The sequence below is a fragment of the Drosophila miranda genome, chromosome 2 (genome assembly GCF_003369915.1).
Source record: "Drosophila miranda strain MSH22 chromosome 2, D.miranda_PacBio2.1, whole genome shotgun sequence".
NCBI classification, from domain to species: domain Eukaryota; kingdom Metazoa; phylum Arthropoda; class Insecta; order Diptera; family Drosophilidae; genus Drosophila; species Drosophila miranda.
The window spans coordinates 14,395,927-14,401,771 of record NC_046675.1 but is presented as its reverse complement, the minus strand read 5'-3'; positions in this window follow the sequence as shown (position 1 = coordinate 14,401,771).

Genomic DNA, 5,845 nt, shown 5'->3' with positions numbered 1-5,845 from the left:
GTGGTAAAAACTTTTGCGGTGATAAGCGTCGAGCAACTCTGACACTGGCTGGGGCTGCCGCTGCCTGTCTCGACCCGGGCGGGGTGGTGCTGTCGGTGGTGTTGCTGGTGTCGGTGGTGATGGTGGTGATGGCGATGGCTTGTGGCATCGCATGAAAGTATGCAACAGTTTTTCGGCTTCCGCATCATGCCCAACTTGTTACTGCAGCCACAAGGAAGTCAAGATTATGTCTGCCCCCGCTGCCGGTGCTGGTGCTGTTGCTGCTGTTTTGGGGTTGATGCCGCATTGTTGCTGGGGCTGCCTTTGCATCTGGTTTTGTCGTCATATCAGTTCTCGTCTGAATAGACACGTTATCTATACACAATATGGCTTAAAGTGAGCTCGACATGGCCATCGAGGTGTGAGCTGGTCTGGAAAGCACTGCACGTTTTGAATGATACTCTCGGCCGCAGCTCCGTCTCAGCTTCAACTGAACTCGTTAGCCTGCTCAGCACACAATGTCATGCGTTTCTTTGTATTTTTCAGTCCCTGCCCCTGCCTCTGACTCTGGCTGTGTTTCTGTCTCAGACGTGCCATTGTGTTCACACAATCTCGTTCTCCCTGTCCCAGCCCCTGGCCCAGACCAAACTCACACAAAGACTCATGTGCCGGCAACTTTTGGACGCTTGAGCTTTGCCAGCAATTATCAACTGCCAAATTCAGGGCACAAATTCTTGCGGCTGCTCGTTAGCCACACTCGTTTCTGCATAGTCACAGTCTCATATGCAGATTAATCAACTGAAATAAATCTAAATGAAGGCACTTGACACCTGCACAACGCAACGCAATTCAATTGAAACTCTCATATCAACAACAGTCCGCAATAAGTTGGGACCTCGACTCGTAACAATGGAATATTTTATAGCCAAACAGCCGTCCACCTGTACAAAAAGGACCACTGGGAGCACATGCCTATGCCCTCTCCTCCATGCCACATAAATTTGATTCGTTCGACAGGCCGCCTTGATATGCCTGCGCTCGCACATTTTCCTCCGAGTGGGAAGCGTTTGGCTACACATTGAGAAACTACAAGAAGCAGAATACGATCTCAGAACATTTAATTTATTCGTTGGCCATCAGTCTGTAAGTAATATATAGATATAAAGATCCTGTACTGTATCCAATTCTGTATCCACAGGATCTCCTTTCTACCTAATCATTGATACAAAATCAGCGGCCTATTATCCGCTCTCATTACTCGAGATATGATATTTGCTAATCTTACGTTAGTCAATTTCTCTGAGTGTATTATTGCAGCTACTGTTGAAATTCTATGGCAAAGTTTAAGCTTAGAATTGCACTTTGTTTCATTGGACGACACTCGAATCGGCATAAATAATTCATGCTTGATAAATTAAACAATATACTAAGCAGTCATTTGTTATGCATAAAGTATACGCCATGTGCGCCAGACTGTAACACACCCAGGCACCGACACACACCGACACACAGACAAGAGAGAAGAGATACAGAGGACGTTGCCATTGCAATAAGCGACAATTGCAACGCCTGCAAGGCCCAAAGCGGAAACGGAAACGTGCATAGTGCATGCCATTTGCACAAATATGGCATGGGGTTGGGGGCGGATGGTAAAGGGATGGAGCCACTACCACTATGCATTGTCTGTAAACAATTTGTTGTTGCGATGCCCGTTTATTTATGGCTATTCAGAAGAACTCCCACTGTAAAGAGGCCCAACAATAAAGATGACTGTGAATCGTGGCTTTTCAACGAGTACTTTCATTGTTCGGAGTTTTTGGAATAAACTTATGGATTAAAAATTAATTTAGTGGCTCGAACCCTCGAATGAGACAACGCACAGCAAAGAGTGCTCCCGGTAACCTAACTAACCTTGAAAATAACTCATAATTACTGCTGGTTGGACTTACGTATATACCATTGCCGGGGGGAGGTGCCGCAGTGCAAACACAACAGTAATTATGTAATGAATAAAAGCCACATTACCGTTGCAGCCGTTGCGGCCAGCCACGGCAACTGAGGGGGCGACGTGGGAAGTAAAGTCGGGGAGTCTGGACCCTAAATGACGCCTGTCGTGTGTCGCTCTTTTCAAATGCCTAGGCGTCAGATACTGTAATTGAAATGAAAATTACTGCAGTCAGCAGGGAAGGTCAGGGTCGGGTTGGGAGGTTAAGCTTGTGCTGCAGGACCACCAGCACCCCCAAACCGAACAGTTTCGTCCCCTCGTCCCCTGTGTGTGGTACGCGATGGCTGATGGTAGAATAGGGCGAGCATAATTACGTGTACGGTACGTCATGTGTTACAAGGCAGCATAATTTAAGTTGATACGTCGACTAAAGCTTGGTCACATGTTTTTGGGCAAAGGCGAACAAAGGAGCAAAGTAGCCGAACACACATACACACACAGAAACACTTGCACGCACGCACACTCGTGCCGAGCAATTTACTTGCGCTTTGTTGTGCAGCAAGCGGAAGATTTTAATGATGCTGCCGTTGGGCGTCGGCACTGGTAATGGTACTGGTACTGGTGGAGTGGTGCCACTGGCATTTGGCATTTCCGGCAACCACTGCTGATGAGACGCCACTGCCGATTTAAATTAATTACTGCTAAATATTTGCTTTTGCCGCCACTTGATGCAGTCCGACGAAACTCGGTGGGAAATTGGCTCTCCCGCCATGTGATGTGATGGTGTGGAAATCAATGGTGGTGCTGGATAGGTAGCAATCGATACACGTAGTTCTGACTACAACTAGCTGCCAACAGGCAGCGTCATAACAGACGCCCAAGAAACAAGACAAACAGAAGTAATTTAATTTGCTCAGTGAGCGAGCCAGGATGTAGACTTCGTCCCGGCGTGTCCGTGTTCGTGTCTGCATGCGAGTATCAGGGATTAAGTTCCATGAAGTTTAATGCAATTTAAAACGCATCAATTTTCTGTGACACTGCAGCGGACGTTGTCATCTTCGCGGAGCCGCAAAGAATGGATTTTCATGCTGCCATGTGCGTGGAAAATGCCATTTAAGCAGCAATAATAAAGCAGAATCATGGGATGCATGCAGTGCGTCCTTTGCCTGGCTGAGACTGAGCTGCCACATAAACTTCAGGCGCTTGGCTTTGCGCCTCGACGGCAATAAGGATTTTTCTCCACATACCCTTAATTCATTATAAATATGCAGCGACCACGAATTACCTCTCGGTGCAGCCACTTGATTGAGCTGTTATTGATGGGTTCAACAATTTAATTTGGCCAATTCGACTGCTTCTTTGACTGATCATTGTTGAATTTTGCACAGAGTGTCTGTGGCTTTTTCAGGCAGGTATGAGTATTATGCGGTGGTCGTTGGAAATTAGAGCTTCCACATAGAGGTCGAAGAATGGCTCAAGATTGAGGCAAAGTTTTCGACCTTGGGGGTGTTTTCTCTTTTAAGGTCTGAGTTTTCCCAACTGCCTCTGGAATGTATTGTTTCAGCTGGCCGTCGCCATCGCCATGGCCCAGCCTTTGCTCCTGTTGCATGCAACTTCTTTAACTTCGCCGTCGAGTTGATCAAATATTTCGGTGTTTGCGCCAACTTGCAATCTGGCCCTGGGGTGGACGGCAAGCTTCTGGTCTCTTCTTGGCCTCCTCTTCAACAATGGCAAGAAAGAAAATAAATAGTGCGAATAATTTAAAAGCAAACTCTGAGTTTGTTGGCTTTGGGTAATTTATTTTGTCTTCAAAACTTATGCAAATTGTTGAACTGAATATGGCCACTTCCCACAGCTAACAAAAGGCATATAATTCCGACGCACAGCACTTGGATCTACAACAAAGAGCCCAACAGCTTAACAGCATGTGGATGATCGGTGTCCAGAATCCTAAGCTCTACTGCGAAACATTCATCGATTCGTGGAGAGGAACATTGTAGTCGTCGAAATAGAATCCCAACAGGCTGAAACCAGCTCCATCGGCTCCAAGGCTTGGGTTATGCTTTGCCATACAGTTGCGGTCACAAGCAGCCCCAGCAGTAAAAATACCCGCAGATGGTAATGACACCCCAACGCACCCACGGAGTACTTGTATGGCTCTAGCATTTTGTTCTGCAATTCGTTTGATGAGTTTTCTTATACTGACCTCGCTGTTGCATTTTCGTAGCTAGAGAATGTCGTTCAACGCTTTCAGTCACCAGGCAGCTGCTGTGGATCCAACAGCCTATTTTTTGACATCCGATGCCTGTTCACTGTGCAAGGGATCGGGAGTTTCCTGGCTGCTCGATTGATTGATAATGGCATTGTATTCGTTTGTCCACTTTCAATTGCAGGGAAACTGCATTGCCTAATATAACATTTAGCCTGGCATTGGCACAATGCCAATGGCAATTAGACGAAAGCTGTTACACCCGGTCGCGGACCGTAAATTCCGACCAACACACACCAGGCACTTGACAGTCTGGTGGAAAAAAAAAGAAAGCTATGCGAATCGGAGGAAGCGAAAATTTGCCAGATGTCTGACATATGTTGGAATAATTTATGCGAACGTTGAACCAACGAAGTGCCGCGCTGTCACCGACCAGAAACAGAAACTGTGCAGCTCCGATTCGGCTGCATTTAAATTTTGACATTTGTGTACACTGTCCCATCCTGACATACGTATCCTGGACTGTTTAATCCTGAAGCCCAGCATCGAGCTGGTGGTTAATTAACCCACATTCGTGATCGTTGTACATAATTAAAAGAAAATAAGCCCCGGGACCAACAAATAAACCCAGAGACAGACACACACATTCAGCGACGTGGTAATGATAATAACGATAAAAGTGAAGCATCACAGCGGAATTATCCACTTACTCGTACGCACAGAGGTTTGATTTGGTAGTTGCAGAGCTCAAAAGTACCCTGTAACAAACGCTGTTTGTGGTTAGTTCGAACTTTGATCCGTGGATCGGCTTTTTTCTTTTATAAATGGAAGTGAGCTTACATCTATGGGGAGTAGTAAGTCGATGCCTTGCCTTCCGCCTCCGGCACTTTAATTGAAAAGAGCGCGAAATATTGTATATTAATTGCAACTTTTTCACATTTTACCGACTGCTGACATTTATCAGGCATTAATAATTACGTGTTAATACGTGAAATATGATTAAAATTTTATCAGTTTTCATGAATCACTTTTGCATGCGATTTCTCGCGGCCAGCATAATTTTTTGTAGCCACGAATGACCGGACTGCCGGACAGCCGGACAGCTTGGCGGAGCCAATGGCGTGCAAACAACGGCATTTTATTGGCTTCATTTGGCTGGATGACCGCAGTGAGAGCGAGACTGACAGTGGCACAATCGGGATTGCAGTCCCAGCCGGAGAGTAGGGATGCCCACGGTTGAGGTTCTGCCTCATTTGGTGAATGCTCAAACCGTTACGAGGCTGCTGCTCTAGTCAGCCTTTGTTATGCTACTTGCGGGGTAGGGGTAGCCCACTGTCATACAATGCGTATACGCAATGAAATGCGCCAAAGAAGCGGGGGCATCAGGGGGATCGAATAACCGCATGCGCTGGCCATTAAATGCAACAATAAATTCGGAAGTTCACTCAGTCCCGACGACTGCCATGGAATTTCCGAAATTTAATTAGTTGGCATTTAATGTTAAACATTTTCAGTGTCCTTGCCAGTTGCCAGTTGCCAGCACCGCGGCTGTCATTTTGTTTTGGCTTGCTTTTTATTTTGTTTTTCAGTTAATTAAACGCACGCAAACATTTCGCCATTCTAAATTATACGCAATTAAATTCCAAATTACTTTCGACTCAGTTTCCAGGGCTCCTTGGCAGCGTCGGCAATAACTTAGCTGAACATTTTAT